Raw genomic sequence first — 25841 nt, 5'->3', positions numbered from 1 at the left:
GAGTACAGGTGTGTATTTACAATGAAGGTCCAGCCTTCTTGAGGGAGTGAGAGATGGATGGAGATAGTGAATGGGCTACACACGCACACTTACACATAGAATGACTTTGATTAATGAACGTAATAGGCCGCTCTGAACAAATGTGTTTTGAGGAAACGCCTGAAACTATGCAAATTGTGGATAGTCCTAATTTCTTGGGGTAGAGCATTCCAGAGGATAGGAGCAGCGCGGGAGAAGTCTTGGAGTCGGGAGTGGGAGGTTAAGGATTAGTGCAGAGGTTAGTCGAAAGTCGTTTGCAGAGCGCAGCGGTCGGTTAGGCCGATGGACAGAAATAAGGGAGGAGATGTAGGGGGGTGCCGCACTGTGGAGAGCTTTGTGGGTGAGAACAAGTACTTTGAATTGGATACTATAATGAATCGGCAGCCAATGTAAGGACTGGCAAAGAGCGAACGCGTCCGAGTGCCGATTAGTCAGATAGATGACCCTGGCTGCTGCATTAAGTATGGACTGGAGAGGGGATAGTCAAGTGACGGGGAGGCCAATTAATAGAGCGTTGCAGTAATCCAGGCGGGAGTGGATCACTGCTACAGTGAGGGTTTTTGTTGTTTCCATTGTGAGAAAAGGGCGGATTCTAGAGGAAGAGGAGATGACGTGGCACCAGAGAACAAAACACTGAAGGTGTGGTCAGAGAGATAGGAAGAGAACTAGGAGAGAGCAGTGTCCTTAATGCCTAGTGACTGGAGCATAGAGAGTAGGAGATGGTGGTCAACAGTGTCGAAAGCTGCAGACAGGTCGAGAAGAATGAGCAGAGAGTGGTCACCATTACATTTTGCTGTCAGAAGGTCATTGGTCAGTTTGATGAGTACAGTTTCAGTCGAATGTAAGCGGCGGAAGCTGGACTGTGAAGGGTCTAGAAGGGAGTGAGTGGAGAGGTAATGGGTAAGGCGGCAGTAGACTAGGTGCTCCAAGAGTTTAGAGATGAAGGGGAGATTGGAGACTGGTCTGTAGTTGTTTGTGCAGGATGGGTCGAGAGTGGGTTTCTTTAATAATGGAGTAACAATGGCGTGTTTGAAGGAGGATTGGAAAATGCCCGAGGAGAGGGAGAGATTAAAGATTGTAGTTAGGTGGGTTGTGACGACTGGAGCTGTGAACTGACTTATATAAGGTTTAATAATTGATTTCATTAGCCATTCTCTCCTTCACATTAGGAGACGCTGACCGTTACCTGCCCAGATCTGTAACTATAAAGCCAAATGACAGCGTACGTAGAATGTGCTGACAAGATAGAAAATCACTTGGAGAAAAATCTTATGCTGGGCCTGTAAGAGAAAGCGGAGGGTAATGATGCTGCTGGCTTCCTAGATCACTGAGATCTTATCGGATGAATCTTCTCTCCCTTCTGTGCTGCTGAATGTCTCATGGTCCCTACAAGACCAGGTCCAGTCTTTCTGGCCAAACTTCCCTTTTATGAGCGACACCAGTAAATGTGCAGTGAGGCCAAGTGTGAATTTCTGTCCAATAACAGCAGAGTTTCCCTTTATCCTGACTTTTCAATTTGTATTAAAACCAACTAACTTCAAGGAGGATTGTGATAATCTCCAGGACAAACATTCCACCTGTGCCATGATAGATCTCTAAGCTGTGCGTGGCTGATGGCTGTAATATACATTTATTCCCGCCTGCAGGAGATGTGTTGGCTCCAGCCCTGGTGTCATGGAGTCACTCCACATCATAAATTACATTGTTTTCCAACCTAAGGAATTCAGATTACTGCACAATCTCTCCTGAAATGGGGAGCAATATTATTTTCTCTAATCTTCTGGTCAGGATCCATAGTAGCTCCAATGTTCTACCATAAATGAGGGCGACTCTGGTTTACTGTTGTTTAATCTGTATTTGTAGTTTGAAGTTAATGAGATTCTCGTGCTCTGGGGCGGGGCTGTGGGTGGGGCTGTGGGAGGGGCTTTATGAAGTGTGCTGATTACATATTCATCTGTATTGGCTTATGACAGGTCGCTGATCCCTCACTGACCTGCCCCCATTATTACATAATGCATATAATAGCATTGATATTATTGGTGATAATGCCTATAATATTGTGGCTATTGTGAGGCTTAGAAAAAAAATTACAGACAGCAAAATGACACGGCGATGGCGGCGCCTGCGCAGTAGCCTCTATCTCTTACTTATAGATGCTACTGCGCAGTTGCCGCCATCGAAGGTGACATTTTGCTGGATGTCGTTTTTTTTCTAAGCCTCACAATAACATATTTTGCCCAGCTTGTGTCTCTGGAGACCTCCCCCCACCTACCCCCGGAAATTGTTAAGTCAGCTCTACTCAAATGTGTCTGTCACTAAATAAACCAAATGCTTGAATGTCAAAACAGTTCAAAAACGTGGTTCTGTGTGGAAGATTGTAAAGCCGTCATGGAGGCATAAGGCTGGCAATGATGGGCATTGTGGGTAATAATAGCGGGGATCATGCCTCATTCCTCTCTAGGAGCATACACGACATCTTCTCTGGGGTTCTTTCTTGTTTCAGTTACTGGGATGAGTGCAATAAAATGTCGCTCAGTGAGTCTTCAGACATCTTCACATTCTAAAGGATTGGCGGGGACAAAATTATCAAAAACAAGATTTTCAGTGACCTTTTCCTGATAATCAAGGAAAGTGTCTGCATTTCCTGCTTTTTTGTATAACACAAAATAATTATATGTGGCCACCTGAAACAAATACATGACTAACTTTTTATACCAGATATATGATTTTCTTGATTCCTGGTATGGCTGTAGAACCTGATCTGCAAGGTCCACACCTCCATATATTTGTTGTAGTCAATGACAGACACAGGTTTTGGAGTAGTGGATCCCTGTTGGTCTGCAGTGGCCCTTGTGGCATCTGTGTGGATCGAGCTCAGGATAAAAATATCTTTTTTATCCTTATACTTAAGGGCAAGCAGCTCTCCATTGTGTAAAGACCCTGACTGCGCCTTTCAGAACTCTTTGCTGAGCAATGATTGTGGAAACCCCTGACGGTTTTTGTGAATGGTCCCACAAGCCCCTATGTTATGTTCAACCAGACTTTTAAATAGAGGTATGCTGGTGTAGTAGTTGTCAACATACAGATTGTAGCCTTTTTGTAGAAATGGAGATCAGCTCCCAAACGATTTTTCCAGATGTCTCCAGATAAGTAGGGCGTGGCTTGAACAGGGCTGTTGGACCAATAGGACTGAATGCTCGTTTTTTAACAAGCCCCATAGCGAATGTAAGTCCTAAAAATGTTTGCATTTCTAGGACATTAGTTGGTGTCCATAAATTTGACCTAGCATAATAGGATCGTGGATTCTGGCTGATGAATTGGGACACAAATAAATTTGTAGGATAATATGCTCTAGCAAGCTATCAGTCAGAAACAAATTAAAAAAATAATTGGTCCAAAATTTTCCACCTCCACATTTATACCAGGAATGGCATTAAAATTAGGGATGAATGGAGTAGCCGAATCCGAAGCCTCACATCTGGGAAATGCTACATCAAGAGGCAAAGCCCCTTGGACATCGGTGTGCGCCAATTCACGAGCACTAGGGACAGCGCTAGTACTGGGCATTGTTCCCTGAGTTGGAGACATTTCTCCAGAAGCGCTATTTGTCCTTCTTGTTGTACTGGTCCTTGTGTGTGAGGATGGACCAGAATCACTGCTCATTTCTGAGCTATCACTGTCGCTGCTACTAAAGGCCTCGTAATCCACATTGCCATCTGACACTGCACTTTCTTCACTGTCAGAACATAAAAGTGTATAAGCCTCCTCTGCACTATAATACTGACGGGTCATTTTATTCGTTTTTATTTATTTATTTTTTTCCGGAAAAAGAGAACTCTGACATGACTGATGTGACATGACCCAATTATTGGGGAGACAATTGAGAAAAACCTAATTCTTTATCCTAATCCTAACTTTAGCCTAACAGTAACCCTAACTATAGCATTAACTCTATCCTGCCTTATCTGTTTTTCTATTGACAAATGATGGACCTGAGTGGGGACTTGTTTTTTCTGAGATGAGAATTGGTATTATTTTTGCCTACATAACATTGATTGGTTTCTTTTTATTTGATATTTGGGAGGCAGAATGAACAAATAGTTGAACACCACACACTACTGGTTCATCCAACAAGGTTTTCTATTAGATGGTGAACTGTCATTGTCTTGGTAAATAATTAAAGTTTTTTACATAGCTTGCTATTTTTATGGACAGTTTAAGTAGAAATGTTCAAAAATATAAAACTCAAGGATATTTTATTAAAAAATAACAATTGTTTTTTATCTTAGCAGATGACTGTACCAGGAGATCAGAGGGACAGCTGACATCTTCAAGTTTTAAATCTGATGATCTTGAGATCCTACCAGATACAACTGAAGTGAATGCCAGTACTCCAGATATACCATCATCCATTCACAGCAAAGATCTGTCATCTGATCCTATGAAACAGGTCCCATCTTCTGATTCATTACTGACTACTAAGGAAAATCAAAGTCACAAAAGAGGCAATAAAAAACAAACTGCTCCTAAAGCAAAGAAGTCATTTTCATGTTCAGAATGTGGGAAATGTTTTAACAAGAAATCTCATTTTGTTACACACCAGAGAACTCACACAGGGGAGAAGCCTTTTTCCTGTTCAGAATGTGGGAAATGTTTTCACTGGAAATCACAATTGGTTTATCACCATAGAACTCACACAGGGGAGAAGCCTTTTTCCTGTTCAGAATGTGGGAAATGTTTTAACCAGAAATCAGATTTGGTTTATCACCATAGAACTCACACAGGGGAGAAGCCTTTTTCCTGTTCAGAATGTGGGAAATGTTTTGCACATAAATCACATTTTGTTAATCACCAGAGAACACACACAGGGGAGAAACCTTTTTCGTGTTCTGAATGTGGGAAATGTTTTAGCCAGAAAGCGATTCTTGTTAGACATCAGAGCATTCACATGGGGGAGAAGCTTTTTTCCTGTTCAGAATGTGGGAAATGTTTTAATCGGAAATCAGATTTGGTTAATCACCATAGAACTCACACAGGGGAGAAGCCTTTTTCTTGTTCAGAATGTGGGAAATGTTTTAACCTGAAATCACAATTGGTTAATCACCAAAGAACTCATACAGGGGAGAAACCTTTTTCATGTTCAGAATGTGGGAAAACTTTTAACCAGAAATGTCATCTTATTAGTCACCAGAGAACTCACGCAGGGGAGAAGCCTTTTTCCTGTTCAGAATGTGGGAAATGTTTTAACTGGAATTCACAATTGGTTAATCACCAAAGAACTCACACAGGAGAGAAGCCTTTTTCATGTTCAGAATGTGGGAAATGTTTTAACCAAAAAGGGAATCTTGATGAACACCAAAGAACTCACACAGGAGAGAAGCCTTTTTCATGTTCAGAATGTGGGAAATGTTTTAACCATAAAGGGAATTTTGTTAAGCACCAAAGAACTCACACAGGAGAGAAGCCTGTTTGATGTTCAGAATGTGGGAAATGTTTTAAATGGAAAATAGATCTTGATCGCCATCAAAGAACGCACACAGGGGAGAAGCCTTTTTCCTGTTCAGAATGTGAGAAATGTTTTAACCGGAAAGCGCTTCTTGTTAGACATCAGATACCTCACACAGAGGAGAAGCCATTTTCATTTTCTTCATGTGGGAAATATTTTACTTGGAAATCAACTGTGAATAAACATCAGAGACGTCACATAGGGGAGAAGTCTTTTTTATGTTCATAGTGTTGGAATAGTTTTAACCAAAATTGAATCTTCTTAAATGGGTTGTCTCTTGTCATTCCTCATGTTTGCTGACAAAAGGATAAAACTAAGCTTTATTAATTCCAAATGTAAAACTGTACCCAAAATTCACCCCCTGAAGATTAGTTAATAGGTGACTAATAGAAAAAACATGTACCCCACATCTCAGTATATAGGTAGAGGTGACGTATACACACTCACTCTCCAAGCCTCTCATTTCTATGGGTTTCATCGTCCTCACCAAAGGCGACTCATTGGGAGACTATTTTTTAATATTGACCTATATTCAAGTGAGACTAGACAAAAAAACTAAAATCATGTGTCATGTTATCCGAAACAGTCAGAAAACTAGACCCATATTGGCAGATCCCAGACCTCAGACTATATACTGTGTAAGTTTATAAGCCCCTCCAGTGTCAGGAATAGATAGTATGTGAAAATACAGTATAATTCTTGTGTTTTCTCCTATAGGGACTGCCCTAGTTTGGTAATGTAACTGCTGTTAATTAGTAGTGCAGACAAATTGTCCTAGACTAAACTCAGTCTTCAGACGGCCCAATATGTACCACTCAGGGAAAACTTACCTGCTCCAAAGATCATTAGCAGCTTCTAACTAATGGCCATGCTGCGGTCTGTCAGGGAACGAGTGCAATATCGGTATAAAGACTAGGGATATGTGCAGTCATAATGTCTGGGAGATCTGTGCCATTATTTAGTATGAATATGGAAATTATCTCTGAAAGGTAAGTGTTCCCTGAGTGGTATATACGGTATTATCACATACTATCTATTCCTGACACTGGAGTGGCTTATAAACTTACACAGTAAATAGTCTGACGTCTGGGGGTCACCCAATATGGGGCTAGTTTTCTGACTGTTTCGGATAACATGATACATGATTTTAGGGTTTTCTTCGTCTAGTCCCGCTTGAATATAGTTCAGTATTAAATAGTCTCCTGATGAATGAATGATGAATCCAATGAATATTTATTTCTCTTAAGTAGCGGCACACGTGACCGCTGACAGCAGCAGGAAGCCGGGGGCTGACACTGCGCGCTACTGAAGAGCAATGAATAGTCACCCCGATCTCCAATGAACAGTCCCGGTAAGTACTCCGGCAGCTGTGCTCTGCTTGTGAGCAACGCATGACGTCCCTGCCATGTGCTGCTTACAAGCATAAAGCAGTTGCTGACACCGGAGCAGGATGCAGCGAGGGAGCGCCAGGTAGGTAAGTGTAATTTTATTTTTTAAAGTTTTCTGATGGTGCCATGCATACTAGGATGGGGGTGGGGGCAAATGGGATGGGGCCATGCATACCAGGACGAGATGGGGGCCAATCATACCAGGACGAGATGGGGGCCCTGCATATTAATATAGGGATGAGAGCGATCATTCCTGCCAGGATAAGGATGAGGGATCCATGCATACCAGGATAGGGATGAGGGGGCCTTGTGTATCAGGATGGGGGGTGAGACGACCATATATACCAGGATAAGGAATACTAAGTACAGAATTGACCACATTTTTTGCTTTAACCTCTTTACTCCCAAGGGTGGTTTGCATGTTAATGCCCGGGCCAATTTTTACAATTCTGACCACTGTCCCTTTATGAGGTAATAACTGTGGAATGCTTCCATGGATCCCGGTGATTCTGACATTGTTTTCTCGTGACATATTGTACTTCATGTTAGTGGTAAAATTTCATTCATATAACTTGCGTTTATTTGTGAAAAAAACAGAAATTTGACGAAAATTTTGAAAATTTCGCAATTTTCCAACTTTGAATTTTTATGCTCTTAAATCACAGAGATACGGCACTCAAAAAACTTAAGTAATATTTCCCACATGTTTACTTTACATCAACACAATTTGGGAACCAAATTTTTTTTTGTTAGGAAGTTATAAGGGTTAAAAGTTGACCAGCGATTTCTCATTTTCACACCATTTTATTTTTATGGACCACATCACATTTTAAGTCACTTTGAGGGTCTATATGATAGAAAATACCTAAAAGTGACACCATTCTAAAAATTGCACCCCTCAAGGTGCTCAAAACCAGATTCAAGAAATTTATTAACCTTTCAGGTGCTTCACAGGAATTTTTTAAATGCTTAAAAAAATGAACATTTAACTTTTTTCACAAAAAAAATTGCTTCAGGTTCAATTTTTTTATTTTACCAAAGGTAACAGTAGAAATTGAACTGGAAAAGTTATTTTGCAATTTGTTCTGAGTAAGCTGATACCTGATATGTGGGGGGGAACCACTCTTTTGGCTCATGGCAGAGCTCGGAAGGGAAGCAGCGCCGTTTGACTTTTTCTCTGCAAAATTGGCTGGAATTCATATCGGATGCCATATCAAGTTTGGAAAGCCCCTTATGTGCCTAAACAGTGGAAACTCCCCACAAGTGACCCTATTTTGGAAACTAGACACCCACAAGGAACTTATCTAGATATGTGGTGAGGACTTTGAACCCCCAAGGGCTTCACATAAGTTTATAATGTACAGCCGTACAATTAAAAAATATTTTTTCCACAAAAATGATCTTTTCACCCCCAATTGTTATTTTCCCAAAAGTAACAGGACCCCAAAAGTTATTGTGCAATTTGTCGTGAGTACGCTGATACCCCAAATGTGGGGGTAAACCACTATTTGGGCGCAAGGAAGAGCTCGGAGGGGAAGCAGCGCCATTTGACTTTTTTGGCTGGAATTGAGATCAGACGCCATGTTGTTTGGAGAGCATCTGATGTGCCTAAACAGTTGAAACCCCCAATTCTAACTCCAACCCTAACCCCAACACACCCCTAACCCTAATCTCAGCCTTAGCCCTAACGGGAAAATGGAAATTGTCATGATCCCACCGCTGCCACCAACATGTGACAATCCCACCGCTGACACCAATATGTCAGCAGGCAGAGTGATGCGACGCACTGCCAGCACACGGCTATCACAGGCACAGTGGGGGCTTATCTTAGTTATCCCGCCACTGGCACCATGTGACAAAAATATACAGCAAGCTAATCTTGCCCTAGAACTTTATCGCAGGGGGGTTATTTTGGATGCCCCACTGTTGTGAGTTCATTTTCCCCTTCACTGTCGATGTCTGATGAACTCCCTCTTCTGGTGAAGGAAGGTAGTGAGGCTGATTACCAAACACCTGATCTGGTAGATGATGACTGGGTAACAGGAAATTCTGACTGGATATAAGGCAGCCGACGCCCTTCTAAGTCGCTGGTGATTTCTCTGCTGGATTCTTGGAGACCAGTCTGATTCCTGCTTCCCAAAGATAAGTTTTTGCTCTGCTATTTAACTTATTAGTTTTGTTTTCCTTGTTTTTTGGAGTTCAGCCATCCCCGGTCGGGGATGTGCCGAGTTCCATTTTTGTCTCTGATCAGTTTGTCTCTTTGCTCTGTCTTCAGAATTTACCTGAGGGCTGAAATAGTCTTTTTGAAGTCCTAGCGACTTCAGGGCCTGTTTTTCCTATCAGACGGTTGGGACATTTTTTGGTAGGGTTTTTTACGGATTGCAGACAGCAGCTTTTCTTTCCTGTCCTTTTTAGTTAGCTTGGGCCCCATCGTTTGCTCAATCTATCTTTATATCTGTGTTAGTGTTTTCATCTTGCTTCACCGTCATTATATGTTGGGGGCTGCCTATTGCTTTGGGGTCTGCTCTGGGGCAGTTTAGATTTCCCCTTTCTTTAGGCCTATTTAGTTCTCCGGCTGTGATCGAGGGGTCTAGGGCATCGTAGGAACCCCCCACGGCTACTGTTAGTTGTTGTGGATAGGATCAGGGGTCTGCAATCCGATAGCTACCAACCTCTCTGGTTTTCTGGACTTAGCTTGTATTTTTGTTTTTTCCTCCTTCGGTGACTCATTCATAACACACCTCTGCGGGCGCCTATCCCTTTGAGGGGTATTGATACTACTCCTTTGGCGCAGAATAAACCTCAGTTTTGGACCCAGGTGGTAATGCGTGTCGCCCCAGACCATCAAGAGAATTGCAGATTTTTGGTGTTGCATAATTTGCATGATACCATTGTTCTGGGGTTTCCCTGGTTGCAAATCCATAATCCAGTTTTGGATTGGAAATCTGTGTCTGTGGTGAGTTGGGGTTGTCGGTGTGCCCTTAGTGATGCTCCTGTTTTCTCCACCTCTCCCCAGTCGCATGATGTTCCTGACTATTTGGCGGACTTTTATGATGTATTTAGTGAGAATGAGTCTGCGTCTTTGCCTCCTCATAGAAGTTATGACTGTGCAATTGAGCTGAGCCCTGGGTGTAAATTTCCCAAGGGTCGGCTCTTCAATTTATCTGTACCCGAGCACGAGGCTATGCGATCCTATATTAAGGAGTCGTTGGAGAAGGGTCATATTAGACCATCCTCTTCACCCTTAGGTGCTGGGTTTTTTTTCGTGGCTAAGAAAGATGTGTCATTAAGGCCTTGTATTGACTATCGTTCCCTCAACAAAATTACTGTTAAATATCAGTATCTGTGTAAAATAATGCGTATTCTTGTAAAATACTTAGGACTAGTTACCAGATAAAAATGTAGTAGGTTTATTTGGATTCTTCCATCAAAGAAAAGATTATTACAGAAAAACATAAAAATAGGTGAAAGAGAGATTGTCCATTAGTTCATAGCAAAAGCTTGTCACCTTCTTTCCTGGAACTCTGAAAAGACATGTGTCCTGTAGTGCGTAGCTTCTCTGGATGTGAGTTGGATTAACATACCAGCTGTTCAGTTATGTCCGTGCAGAGATGACATCTTGCGTCTGTGTCTCATGTTGGTGAGGGAAGGAGCGAGCGACCGCTACAGTTAGCCATGAATTATATACGTCTCTTGAAGCACGTGATCTCGGTATATATGGAGTTGTCCTGTACCATGAGCCAAACTTACAAAAATAGCCTATGTCGTGTCAGCTAAAGCAATGTACAGAACTGAGTCTTATATGAAATTAACGGATTATTAATATTTAACAGCCCGTAAGAGGGAATAGTGGTGACTCTGCCATCTTTCTCTGTACACTCCCGGCATGTCGCCTGTAGGATCTGTAATCCCCATCTCTTGTTAGGATGGTTCCTCCTTTACACTATATGGGCTGTGCTGTATTCCTGGGATATCCCATATAGCACTGGCTGCACTTTATATCTCCTATCTGTATTCCAGGGATGTAATGCGCTGTCAGCTCTTTATTCTCTCACTATTTATACCCTTTGCTCTGTGTCCTCTCATTATATAAACTATTCATCTATAAGTGCACAGGATCTATTCCCCTTATACACGGATATCCAGTGATAGATCTACAATCCGGTTACATATATCTATGTATGGATTTATCTTATCTATATATATAAAACTGAACATATCTATGTGTGTGTGTGTGTGTGTATCACCAACCAATCACGAAGCATCTTTCATTTCACCAGAGCTGTTAAAAAGAAGCTGAGCTGTGATTGGTTGCTATCAGCAAGTTTTTCCACTTGACAACACCTCAGCAGACACTGACATGGTGGGAGAAATCTAGCATCCCCGGGAACATAAGCTCCAGCCATTGTCTGCCCCCCACACAGGAGTACAGAGCACATGACATAAATGAATCCCCCCCTCCCATGGATCATTGGTATGGAAGTTAGGGCAAATCCACTCAGCGTTTTGGTACTGACTCCAGGCCTTTCTTAAAGGGATCTCCTGTACGGAAGTTAGGGCAAATCCCTCAGCGCTCTGATTCTGACCCCAGGGTTCTATTAAAGGGATCATTAGTATGCAAGTCAGGGCAAATCCACTCAGCGCTATGGTTCTGATGCCAGGCCTCTCTTAAAGGGATCCACAGTATGGAAGTTAGGATCGTACCACTCAGAGCTCTGGCTCTGACCACAGGCTGACGAGATGATGTGAGATATTAGGGGTAGTAGTCCGGTGGCTCTGACTGACGAGATGATGTGGGATATTAGGGGTAGTCCGGTGGCTCTGGCTGACGGGATGATGTGGGATATTAGGGGTAGTAGTCCGGTGGCTCTGGCTGACGGGATGATGTGGGATATTAGTGGTAGCAGTCCGGTGGCTCTGGCTGATGGGATGATGTGGGATATTAGGGGTAGTAGTCCGGTGGCTCTGGCTGACGAGATGATGTGGGAAATTAGGGGTAGCAGTCCGGTGGCTCTGGCTGATGGGATGATGTGGGATATTAGGGGTAGTAGTCCGGTGGCTCTGACTGACGAGATGATGTGGGATATTAGGGGTAGTAGTCCAGTGGCTGTTACGGGATGATGTGGGATATTAGGGGTAGTAGTCCGGTGGCTCTGGCTGATTAGGGGTAGTAGTCCGGTGGCTCTGGCTGATGGGATGATGTGGGATATTAGGAGCAGTAGTCCGGTGGCTCTGGCTGACGGGATGATGTGGGATATTAGGGGTAGTAGTCCGGTGGCTCTGGCTGACGAGATGATGTGGGATATTAGGGGTAGTAGTCCGGTGGCTCTGGCTGATGGGATGATGTGGGATATTAGTGGTAGCAGTCCGGTGGCTCTGGCTGATGGGATGATGTGGGACATTAGTGGTAGCAGTCCGGTGGCTCTGGCTGACGGGATGATGTGGGATATTAGGGGTAGTAGTCCGGTGGCTCTGGCTGACGGGATGATGTGGGATATTAGTGGTAGCAGTCCGGTGGCTCTGGCTGATGGGATGATGTGGGGTATTAGGGGTAGTAGTCCGGTGGATCTGGCTGACGGGATGATGTGGGATATTAGGGGTAGTAGTCCGGTGGCTGACGGGATGATGTGGGATATTAGGGGTAGTAGTCCGGTGGCTCTGGCTGATGGGATGATGTGGGATATTAGTGGTAGCAGTCCGGTGGCTCTGGCTGATGGGATGATGTGGGATATTAGTGGTAGCAGTCCAGTGGCTCTGGCTGACGGGATGATGTGGGATATTAGGGGTAGTAGTCCGGTGGCTCTGGCTGACGGGATGATGTGGGATATTAGTGGTAGCAGTCCGGTGGCTCTGGCTGATGGGATGATGTGGGATATTAGGGGTAGTAGTCCGGTGGCTCTGGCTGACGAGATGATGTGGGAAATTAGGGGTAGCAGTCCGGTGGCTCTGGCTGATGGGATGATGTGGGATATTAGGGGTAGTAGTTCGGTGGCTCTGACTGACGAGATGATGTGGGATATTAGGGGTAGTAGTCCAGTGGCTGTGACGGGATGATGTGGGATATTAGTGGTAGTAGTCCGGTGGCTCTGGCTGATGGGATGATGTGGGATATTAGGGGTAGTAGTCCGGTGGCTCTGGCTGACGAGATGATGTGGGATATTAGGGGTAGTAGTCCGGTGGCTCTGGCTGATGGGATGATGTGGGATATTAGTGGTAGCAGTCCGGTGGCTCTGGCTGATGGGATGATGTGGGATATTAGTGGTAGCAGTCCGGTGGCTCTGGCTGACGGGATGATGTGGGATATTAGGGGTAGTAGTCCGGTGGCTCTGGCTGACGGGATGATGTGGGATATTAGTGGTAGCAGTCCGGTGGCTCTGGCTGATGGGATGATGTGGGATATTAGGGGTAGTAGTCCGGTGGCTCTGGCTGACGGGATGATGTGGGATATTAGGGGTAGTAGTCCGGTGGCTGACGGGATGATGTGGGATATTAGGGGTAGTAGTCCGGTGGCTCTGGTTGACGGGATGATGGGTGATATTAGGGGTAGTAATCCGGTGGCTCTGGCTGCTGGGGTGATGTGGGATATTAGGGGTAGTAGTCCGGTGGCTCTGGCTGACGGGATGATGTGGGATATTAGTGGTAGTAGTCCGGTGGCTCTGGCTGACGAGATGATGTGGAAAATTAGGGGTAGTAGTCCGGTGGTTCTGGCTGACGGGATGATGTGGGATATTAGTGGTAGTATTCCGGTGGCTCTGGCTGATGGGATGATGTGGGATATTAGTGGTAGTAGTCCGGTGGCTCTGGCTGACGGGATGATGAGGGATATTAGGGGTAGTAGTCTGGTGGCTCTGGCTGATGGGATGATGTGGGATATTAGGGGTAGTAGTCCGGTGGCTCTGGCTGACGGGATGATGTGGGATATTAGTGGTAGTATTCCGGTGGCTCTGGCTGATGAGATGATGTGGGATATTAGGGGTAGTAGTCCGGTGGCTCTGGCTGACGGGATGATGTGGGATATTAGGGGTAGTAGTCCGGTGGCTCTGACTGACGAGATGATGTGGGATATTAGTGGGAGTAGTCCGGTGGCTCTGGCTGATGGGATGATGTGGGATATTAGGGGGAGTAGTCCGGTGGCTCTGGCTGACGGGATGATGTGGGATATTAGGGGTAGTAGTCCGGCGGCTCTGACTGACGAGATGATGTGGGATATTAGTGGGAGTAGTCCGGTGGCTCTGGCTGACGGGATGATGTGGGATATTAGGGGTAGTAGTCCGGTGGCTCTGGCTGACGAGATGATGAGGGATATTAGGGGTAGTAGTCTGGTGGCTCTGGCTGACGGGATGATGAGAGATATTAGTGGTAGTAGTCCGGTAGCTCTGGCTGACGGGATGATGAGGGATATTAGGGGTAGTAGTCCGGTGGCTCTGGCTGACGGGATGATGTGGGATATTAGGGGTAGTAGTCCGGTGGCTCTGGCTGACGGGATGATGTGAGATATTAGGGGTAGTAGTCCGGTGGCTCTGAATGATGGGATGATGTGGGATATTAGGGGTAGTAGTCCGGTGGCTCTGGCTGACGGGATGATGAGGGATATTAGGGGTAGTAGTCTGGTGGCTCTGTGTCACGTCACCGTCAGACTCGGGGTCTGCTGTTCCGCCCTCAGCCACTAGGAGGCGACGGACTGTCACGCCGCCCTCGGGCTCGGGGCCTGCTGTCCAGGCCTCGGCTACCAGGAGGCGCCGGACTGACATGTCATCGTCGAATTCAGGGCCTGCTGTTCCGCCCTCAGCCACTGTGAGGCGCCGTGGCTCGCGCCCGAGTAATGGTGGCAACAGTGAAAGGGCTTCTGCGCAGGCGTCTAGTGGACACAGACTCCGCTCCTCTGTCAGTCATGAAGGGGTTGGTGCATCGTCATCAGGTCTGGTCCTGGGGGCGGTCCTGATGACATCATCAGCCCGGGAGCCTGTGAGGGATGACCTGATCCCTCAAATACCTTTGGACTGGGCTTGCAAGCCGCCGGATATATTCTTGGTTCCCCTGCGTGTTACTGTGTGAATTGCTGTTGACTGACTCTGACTTTTGCCTGGACTTCTGACTCTGCTTCTGCCTAACGATTCTGTACCTCTGCGACTCTCCTGGTTTATGACTCTGACTTCGGCCTGGATTCTGACTCTGCTTTTGCCTAACGATTCTGTACTTCTGCTGCCCTCCTGGTTTATGACTCTGACTTCGGCCTGGATTCTGACTCTGCTTCTGCCTAACGATTCTGTACCTCTGCTGCCCTCCTGGTTTATGACTCTGGCTTCGACCTGGAATCTGACTCTGCTACTGTCTACTGTTTTTGTACCATTTCTGCCTGACTGGTTTAGTCTCGGATATCATTGCCTCTGTGTCCTGTATTGGAACACCTTTCTGGCGACCGTCCTGCTCTGGTCATTGCTCCTATTCAGACAGCGCCTCCTGGGCTCTGCTATAAATCCAGATCCCTGTATAGGGGTAAAGGGTATCAGTGTTTCTCGGGGTGCTGTCTGGCTGCAGTCCAGACCGCAGGCAGACGTCACATTATATTCGGCCCCAAAAAAATAAAACTGCTCTTGTGTCTATACTTAACACATATAAAAGCAGTTTTCCTCACCTTTTTTTTTTCTTCCTCCTGACTGAGCTGATTCCTGGCCCAAACACCTGTTACATTGCACAGCCTGGAAGGTTACTCTCAGGCCCAAGCATGCTGCAGCCTGGAAGCTTCAAAGAAAATGCTGGCTGTTGGAAATCCACATTCCTGGAGCATCGCCCCCTGGACAGCGCTGGGGGTCAGGTATTGCCCGCAAAAGCGGCCAAACTGTTGTTACCAGTTTCCCTTTCTTTTGCTAAGAAACGTCTGTGTGCGAAGGCTTATGTGGATTGTGGTGCTGCCGGCAACCTTATGGATTTTTTATTTGCTAAGAGTCTGGGTGTACCTCTGCTAAAGCTTAAAGCGCCTATTCAAACTATTACAATTAATGGTACATCTATAGACCAGGGAGGCGTGGAATTCATTACTGCCGAAATTTCTATGTCAGTGGGGACATTACATAACGAACAAATGTCATTTTTTGTTATACACAATTTATCAGATCCAGTTGTGTTAGGCATGCCATGGTTGCACCAGCATAATCCAGTTATTGACTGGCGCATAGGTGATATCGTGCGCTGGAGTCCACGGTGTCAGAATCGCTGTATGTCACTGTCAGTGAACCAAGTTAAAATTAAAAACCCCTCCATTCCATATGCATTCGGAGATTATGAAGATGTCTTCTCCATAGTGGAGTCTGAGAAACTACCTCCTCATAGAGAGTACGACTGTCCTATAGACTTGGTCCCTGGTGCCCGTCTCCCTAAGGGGAGAATATTCAACCTCTCGGGTCCGGAGCGTGTAGCCATGAATGACTACATAGCAGACAGCCTACGTAAAGGCTTTATTAGACCTTCCACCTCACCTGTAGGAGCTGGGTTTTTCTTTGTAGAAAAAAAAGATGGTGGACTCAGACCATGCATCGATTATCGTGAGCTGAACGCAATTACTGTAAAAAATCAGTACTCGCTCCCACTCATTCCTGATCTGTTTAATCAGCTACTGGGAGCCCGCTGGTTTACTAAACTTGACCTCCGGGGGGCATATAATCTGGTCCGCATAAGAAGCGGTGACGAATGGAAAACGGCCTTTAATACACCTCTTGGTCACTTTGAGTACCTTGTAATGCCGTTCGGACTCAGTAACGCACCTGCCGTATTTCAACACTTTGTCAATGACATTTTCAGGGACATTTGTGGGGTGTGTGTCGTCGTGTATCTGGATGACATTTTGATTTATTCGGCTGACCCTGTGACACATGCTCAACACGTCCGTTCGGTATTGCAGAGACTGCGAAAAAACTCCTTGTATGCGAAATTAGAAAAATGTGTTTTTTTTATTTTGCTGAAGAGGTACAGTTCTTAGGATACATGGTCTCAGGCAAGGGGTTTCGCATGGACCCTGCCAAGATTCAACCCATTAAGGATTGGGTGCAACCCAAATCGCTGAAAGCGCTGCAGCGGTTTTTGGGATTTGCGAATTATTACCGCAAGTTTATCAGGGGTTTCTCTGAGATTGCCAAGCCACTCACGGACCTTACCCGAAAAGGGGCGGACATGACTAATTGGAATCCTGAGGCAACCTGAGCTTTTTCTACACTAAAGGAGTGCTTCGTGGCCAACCCGGTGTTGATTCAACCAAACTTGGACCACCCCTTTATTGTTGAAGTAGATGCCTCCGAAGTCGGAGTGGGAGCAGTGCTCTCGCAAGGCACTGCATCCCTCACTCAGCTTCGCCCATGTGCATTTTTCTCCCGCAAATTCTCTGCCACGGAGGGAAACTATGACGTCGGTAATCGGGAATTACTGGCGATCAAATGGGCCTTCGAGGAATGGCGCCACTTCCTCGAAGGTGCCAAACACAAGGTCACTGTTATTACAGACCACAAAAACCTAACCTACCTAGAGTCAGCTAAAAGACTAAATCCCAGGCAGGCTAGGTGGGCCTTGTTTTTCTCCAGGTTTGATTTTATAATCACCTTCCGCCCCGGGACTAAAAATGTGAGGGCAGATGCCCTCTCTCGCAGTTTCTGCCCCACACAGACCGAGGACTGTGAACCAGTCCCAATATTGGCTAATGGAATCGTCGTGTCGGCAGTGTCTTTGGACCTTCTGGAGGAGATCCGTAGGTCTTCAGAGCAAGTTCCTGACACTACGCCCCCCAAAAAATTGTTCGTTCCGGCTAACCTTCGTCTGCAGGTTCTAAAAGAATCGCACGACTCTGTCCTGGCAGGCCATCCGGGTCTCAATAATACCACCAGGTTGGTAACTAGGAACTTTTGGTGGCCGACGGTGGTCAAGGACTGTAAGGACTATGTTTCAGCGTGTGAAGTCTGTGCCCGCGCCAAGTCCCTCCATAGTCGCCCTGCCGGCTGGCTTCAGTCCTTGCCCACCCCTGAGAGTCCTTGGACCCACATCTCCATGGATTTCATTACAGACCTGCCGCCATCAGATGGGAAAACTTGTATCTGGGTGGTGGTAGACAGGTTCAGCAAGCAGGGCCATTTTATTCCCCTGTCTGGGTTGCCTAACTCTGAGACTTTAAGTAAGTTATTTATCCTGCACATTGTACGTCTGCACGGCGTTCCGGCAAATATTGTGTCCGACAGGGGTACCCAGTTTGTCTAGAAGTTCTGGAGGGCATTCTGTAGACGCATTGGTGTGGAGTTGTCCTTTTCTTCTGCATACCATCCCGAAACTAATGGTCAAACTGAGCGTACTAACCAAGCTCTGGAACAATACCTCCGCTGTTATGTGTCAGGACATCAGACCGATTGGGTGGAACATCTGCCATTGGCTGAGTTCGCCCTCAATAATCGATATCAAGACTCCATTAAAACTACCCCTTTCTTTTGTAACCTTGGACTACATCCGCGCTTTGGGTCGTTTTCGGCCAGGATGTCGGAGCTCCCTGGGGTTGAGCAAAATATACATCGGCTAAAAACGATTTGGTCTGAGGTTAATTCAAATTTGAAAGGGGCTCAGGTTAGACAGGCTTCGGCTGCAAATAGACGACGATCTAAGGGGCCGCACCTGGGAGTTGGCGACAAGGTTTGGCTCTCTACAAAAAATATCAAACTTAAGGTACCGTCCGCCAAACTAGGTCCCAGGTTCATCGGCCCATACGAAATTATCGAGGTGGTTAACCCAGTAGCCTTCCGCTTAAAACTTCCACAGTCATTCAAATTGCCTAACGTATTCCACAGGTCTCTCATCAAACCTTATCGTTCTCCCATTCACCCTGTTCAGTCCCCTCCTCCTCCTGTTTCGGTCGGGGGAGCTCTGGAGTATGAAGTCCAGGGTATCCTTGACTCCCGCCTTGTGAGGGGCTCAGTACAGTATCTGGTACACTGGAAGGGCTATGGCCCAGAAGAAAGGTCCTGGGTTCCTGCGGGGAACGTCCATGCCAAGGCATTAATTAGGAGATTTCATCTTCTTCACCCTGACAAACCGGGTTTTGAGGGTCCGGAGGCCCCTCCTGGAGAGGGGGGTACTGTCACGTCACCGTCAGACTCGGGGTCTGCTGTTCCGCCCTCAGCCACTAGGAGGCGACGGACTGTCACGCCGCCCTCGGGCTCGGGGCCTGCTGTCCAGGCCTCGGCTACCAGGAGGCGCCGGACTGACATGTCATCGTCGAATTCAGGGCCTGCTGTTCCGCCCTCAGCCACTGTGAGGCGCCGTGGCTCGCGCCCGAGTAATGGTGGCAACAGTGAAAGGGCTTCTGCGCAGGCGTCTAGTGGACACAGACTCCGCTCCTCTGTCAGTCATGAAGGGGTTGGTGCATCATCATCAGGTCTGGTCCTGGGGGCGGTCCTGATGACATCATCAGCCCGGGAGCCTGTGAGGGATGACCTGATCCCTCAAATACCTTTGGACTGGGCTTGCAAGCCGCCGGATATATTCTTGGTTCCCCTGCGTGTTACTGTGTGAATTGCTGTTGACTGACTCTGACTTTTGCCTGGACTTCTGACTCTGCTTCTGCCTAACGATTCTGTACCTCTGCTGCCCTCCTGGTTTATGACTCTGGCTTCGGCCTGGAATCTGACTCTGCTACTGTCTACTGTTTTTGTACCGTTGCTGCCTGACTGGTTTAGTCTCGGATATCATTGCCTCTGTGTCCTGTATTGGAACACCTTTCTGGCGACCGTCCTGCTCTGGTCATTGCTCCTATTCAGACAGTGCCTCCTGGGCTCTGCTATAAATCCAGATCCCTGTATAGGGGTAAAGGGTATCAGTGTTTCTCGGGGTGCTGTCTGGCTGCAGTCCAGACCACAGGCAGACGTCACACTCTGACTGACGAGATGATGTGGGATATTAGGGGTAGTAGTCCGGTGGCTCTGGCTGATGGGATGATGTGGGATATAGGGGTAGTAGTCCGGTGGCTCTGGCTGATGGGATGATGTGGGATATTAGGGGTAGTAGTCCGGTGGCACTGGCTGACGGGATGATGTGGGATATTAGGGGTAGTAGTCCGGTGGCTCTGGCTGATGGGATGATGTGGGATATTAGGGGTAGTAGTCCGGTGGCTCTGGCTGACGGGATGATGAGGGATATTAGGGGTAGTAGTCGGGTGGCTCTGGCTGACGGGATGATGTGGGATATTAGGGGGAGTAGTCCGGTGGCTCTGGCTGATGGGATGATGTGGGATATAGGGGTAGTAGTCCGGTGGCTCTGGCTGACGGGATGATGAGGGATATTAGGGGTAGTAGTCCGGTGGCTCTGGCTGACGGGATGATGTGGGATATTAGGGGTAGTAGTCCGGTGGCTCTGGTTGACGGGATGATGTGGGATATTAGTGGTAGTAGTCCGGTGGCTCTGGCTGACGGGATGATGTGGGATATTAGGGGTAGTAGTCCGGTGGCTCTGGCTGATGGGATGATGTGGGATATTAGGGGTAGTAGTCCGGTGGCTCTGGCTGACGGGATGATGTGGGATATTAGGGGGAGTAGTCCGGTGGCTCTGGCTGATGGGATGATGTGGGATATTAGGGGTAGTAGTCCGGTGGCTCTGGCTGACGGGATGATGTTGGATATTAGGGGTAGTAGTCCGGTGGCTCTGGCTGACGGGATGATGTGGGATATTAGGGGTAGTAGTCCGGTGGCTCTGGCTGACGGTATGATGTGCGATATTAGGGGTAGTAGTCCTGTGGCTCTGGCTGATGGGATGATGTGGGATATTAGGGGTAGTAGTCCGGTGGCTCTGGCTGACGGGATGATGTGGGACATTACGGGTAGTAGTCCGGTGGCTCTGGCTGATGGGATGATGAGGGATATTAGGGGTAGTAGTCCGGTGGCTCTGGCTGATTAGGGGTAGTATTCCGGTGGCTCTGGCTGACGAGATGATGTGGGAAATTAGGGGTAGTAGTCCGGTGGCTCTGGCTGATGGGATGATGTGGGATATTAGGGGTAGTAGTCTGGTGGCTCTGGCTGATGGGATGATGTGAGATATTAGGGGTAGTAGTCCGGTGGCTCTGGCTGACGGTATGATGTGCGATATTATGGGTAGTAGTCCTGTGGATCTGGCTGATGGGATGATGTGGGATATTAGGGGTAGTAGTCCGGTGGCTCTGGCTGACGGGATGATGTGGGATATTAGTGGTAGTAGTCCGGTGGCTCTGGCTGACGGTATGATGTGCGATATTATGGGTAGTAGTCCTGTGGATCTGGCTGATGGGATGATGTGGGATATTAGGGGTAGTAGTCCGGTGGCGCTGGCTGACGGGATGATGTGGGATATTAGGTGTAGTAGTCCGGTGGCGCTGGCTGACGGGATGATGTGGGAAATTAGGGGTAGTAGTCCGTTGGCTCTGGCTGAAGGGATGATGTGGGATATTAGGGGTAGTAGTCCGGTGGCTCTGGCTGTTGGGATGATGTGGGATATTAGGGGTAGTAGTCCGGTGGCTCTGGCTGATGGGATGATGTGGGATATTTGGGGTAGTAGTCCGGTGGCTCTGGCTGACGAGATGATGTGGGATATTAGGGGGAGTAGTCCGGTGGCTCTGGCATATGGGATGATGTGGGAAATTAGGGGTAGTAGTCTGGTGGCTCTGGCTGAAGGGATGATGTGGGATATTAGGGGTAGTAGTCCGGTGGCTCTGGCTGACGGGATGATGTGGGATATTAGGGGTAGTAGTCCGGTGGCTCTGGCTGATGGGATGATGTGGGATATTAGGGGTAGTAGTCCGGTGGCTCTGGCTGACGGGATGATGTGGGATATTAGGGGGAGTAGTCCGGTGGCTCTGGCTGATGGGATGATGTGGGATATTAGGGGTAGTAGTCCGGTGGCTCTGGCTGACGGGATGATGTGGGATATTAGGGGTAGTAGTCCGGTGGCTCTGGCTGACGGGATGATGTGGGATATTAGGGGTAGTAGTCCGGTGGCTCTGGCTGACGGTATGATGTGCGATATTAGGGGTAGTAGTCCGGTGGCTCTGGCTGATTAGGGGTAGTATTCCGGTGGCTCTGGCTGACGAGATGATGTGGGAAATTAGGGGTAGTAGTCCGGTGGCTCTGGCTGATGGGATGATGTGGGATATTAGGGGTAGTAGTCTGGTGGCTCTGGCTGATGGGATGATGTGGGATATTAGGGGTAGTAGTCCGGTGGCTCTTGCTGACGGGATGATGTGGGATATTAGGGGGAGTAGTCCGGTGGCTCTGGCTGACGGTATGATGTGCGATATTATGGGTAGTAGTCCTGTGGATCTGGCTGATGGGATGATGTGGGATATTAGGGGTAGTAGTCCGGTGGCGCTGGCTGACGGGATGATGTGGGAAATTAGGGGTAGTAGTCCGTTGGCTCTGGCATATGGGATGATGTGGGAAATTAGGGGTAGTAGTCTGGTGGCTCTGGCTGAAGGGATGATGTGGGATATTAGGGGTAGTAGTCCGGTGGCTCTGGCTGTTGGGATGATGTGGGATATTAGGGGTAGTAGTCCGGTGGCTCTGGCTGATGGGATGATGTGGGATATTTGGGGTAGTAGTCCGGTGGCTCTGGCTGACGAGATGATGTGGGATATTAGGGGTAGTAGTCCGGTGGTTCTGGCTGACGGGATGATGTGGGATATTAGTGGTAGTATTACGGTGGCTCTGGCTGATGGGATGATGTGGGATATTAGTGGTAGTAGTCCGGTGGCTCTGGCTGACGGGATGATGAGGGATATTAGGGGTAGTAGTCTGGCGGCTCTGACTGACGAGATGATGTGGGATATTAGGGGTAGTAGTCCGGCGGCTCTGACTGACGAGATGATGTGGGATATTAGTGGGAGTAGTCCGGTGGCTCTGGCTGACGGGATGATGTGGGATATTAGTGGTAGTAGTCCGGTAGCTCTGGCTGACGGGATGATGTGGGATATTAGGGGTAGTAGTCCGGTGGCTCTGGCTGACGAGATGATGAGGGATATTAGGGGTAGCAGTCTGGTGGCTCTGGCTGACGGGATGATGTGAGATATTAGTGGTAGTAGTCCGGTAGCTCTGGCTGACGGGATGATGAGGGATATTAGGGGTAGTAGTCCGGTGGCTCTGGCTGACGGGATGATGTGGGATATTAGTGGTAGTAGTCCGGTGGCTCTGGATGATGGGATGATGTGGGATATTAGGGGTAGTAGTCCGGTGGCTCTGGCTGACGGGATGATGAGGGATATTAGGGGTAGTAGTCTGGTGGCTCTGGGTGATGGGATGATGTGGGATATAGGGGTAGTAGTCCGGTGGCTCTGGCTGACGGGATGATGAGGGATATTAGGGGTAGTAGTCCGGTGGCTCTGGCTGATGGGATGATGTGGGATATAGGGGTAGTAGTCCGGTGGCTCTGGCTGACGGGATGATGAGGGATATTAGGGGTAGTAGTCCGGTGGCTCTGGCTGACGGGATGATGTGGGATATTAGGGGTAGTAGTCCGGTGGCTCTGGCTGACGGGATGATGTGGGATATTAGGGGTAGTAGTCCGGTGGCTCTGGCTGACGGGATAATGTGGGATATTAGGGGTAGTAGTCCGGTGGCTCTGGCTGACGGGATGATGTGGGATATTAGGGGTAGTAGTCCGGTGGCTCTGGCTGACGGGATGATGTGGGATATTAGGGGTAGTAGTCCGGTGGCTCTGGCTGATGGGATGATGTGGGATATTAGGGGTAGTAGTCCGGTGGCTCTGGCTGATGGGATGATGTGGGATATTAGTGGTAGTAGTCCGGTGGCTCTGGCTGACGGGATGATGTGGGATATTAGGGGTAGTAGTCCGGTGGCTCTGGCTGATGGGATGATGTGGGATATTAGGGGTAGTATTCCGGTGGCTCTGGCTGACGGTATGATGTGCGATATTAGGGGTAGTAGTCCTGTGGCTCTGGCTGATGGGATGATGTGGGATATTAGGGGTAGTAGTCCGGTGGCTCTGGCTGACGGGATGATGTGGGATATTAGGGGTAGTAGTCCGGTGGCTCTGGCTGACGGGATGATGTGGGATATTAGGGGTAGTAGTCCGGTGGCTCTGGCTGACGGGATGATGAGGGATATTAGGGGTAGTAGTCCGGTGGCTCTGGCTGACGGGATGATGTGGGATATTAGGGGTAGTAGTCCGGTGGCTCTGGCTGACGGGATGATGTGGGATATTAGGGGTAGTAGTCTGGTGGCTCTGGCTGATGGGATGATGTGGGATATTAGGGGTAGTAGTCCGGTGGCTCTGGCTGACGGTATGATGTGCGATATTAGGGGTAGTAGTCCTGTGGCTCTGGCTGATGGGATGATGTGGGATATTAGGGGTAGTAGTCCGGTGGCTCTGGCTGACGGGATGATGTGGGACATGACGGGTAGTAGTCCGGTAGCTCTGGCTGATGGGATGATGAGGGATATTAGGGGTAGTAGTCCGGTGGCTCTGGCTGATGGGATGATGTGGGATATTAGGGGGAGTAGTCCGGTGGCTCTGGCTGATGGGATGATGTGGGATATTAGGGGTAGTAGTCCGGTGGCTCTGGCTGATGGGATGATGTGGGATATTAGCGGTAGTAGTCCGGTGGCTCTTGCTGACGGGATGATGTGGGATATTAGGGGTAGTAGTCCGGTGGCTCTTGCTGACGGGATGATGTGGGATATTAGGGGGAGTAGTCCGGTGGCTCTGGCTGACGGTATGATGTGCGATATTAGGGGTAGTAGTCCTGTGGCTCTGGCTGATGGGATGATGTGGGATATTAGGGGTAGTAGTCCGGTGGCTCTGGCTGACGGGATGATGTGGGACATGACGGGTAGTAGTCCGGTAGCTCTGGCTGATGGGATGATGAGGGATATTAGGGGTAGTAGTCCGGTGGCTCTGGCTGATTAGGGGTAGTAGTCCGGTGGCTCTGGCTGATGGGATGATGTGGGATATTAGTGGTAGTAGTCCGGTGGCTCTGGCTGATAGGATGATGTGGGATATTAGGGGTAGTAGTCCGGTGGCTCTTGCTGACGGGATGATGTGGGATATTAGGGGGAGTAGTCCGGTGGCTCTGGCTGATGGGATGATGTGGGATATTACGGGTAGTAGTCCGGTGGCTCTTGCTGACGGGATGATGTGGGATATTAGGGGTAGTAGTCCGGTGGCTCTGGCTGATAGGATGATGTGGGATATTAGGGGTAGTAGTCCGGTGGCTCTTGCTGACGGGATGATGTGGGATATTAGGGGGAGTAGTCCGGTGGCTCTGGCTGATGGGATGATGTGGGATATTAGGGGTAGTAGTCCGGTGGCTCTGGCTGATAGGATGATGTGGGATATTAGGGGTAGTAGTCCGGTGGCTCTTGCTGACGGGATGATGTGGGATATTAGGGGGAGTAGTCCGGTGGCTCTGGCTGATGGGATGATGTGGGATATTACGGGTAGTAGTCCGGTGGCTCTTGCTGACGGGATGATGTGGGATATTAGGGGGAGTAGTCCGGTGGCTCTGGCTGATGGGATGATGTGGGATATTACGGGTAGTAGTCCGGTGGCTCTTGCTGACGGGATGATGTGGGATATTAGGGGGAGTAGTCCGATGGCACTGGCTGATGGGATGATGTGGGATATTACGGGTAGTAGTCCGGTGGCTCTTGCTGACGGGATGATGTGGGATATTAGGGGGAGTAGTCCGGTGGCTCTGGCTGATGGGATGATGTGGGATATTACGGGTAGTAGTCCGGTGGCTCTTGCTGACAGGATGATGTGGGATATTAGGGGGAGTAGTCCGGTGGCTCTTGCTGAGGGGATGATGTGGGATATTAGGGGGAGTAGTCCGGTGGCTCTGGCTGATGGGATGATGTGGGATATTAGGGGTAGTAGTCCGGTGGCTCTTGCTGACGGGATGA

Source organism: Dendrobates tinctorius, unplaced genomic scaffold (assembly GCF_039654945.1).
Source record: "Dendrobates tinctorius isolate UK_male_01 unplaced genomic scaffold, ASM3965494v1 ptg000126l, whole genome shotgun sequence".
In the NCBI taxonomy this organism is placed as follows: domain Eukaryota; kingdom Metazoa; phylum Chordata; class Amphibia; order Anura; family Dendrobatidae; genus Dendrobates; species Dendrobates tinctorius.
This window is presented reverse-complemented; position numbering follows the sequence as displayed.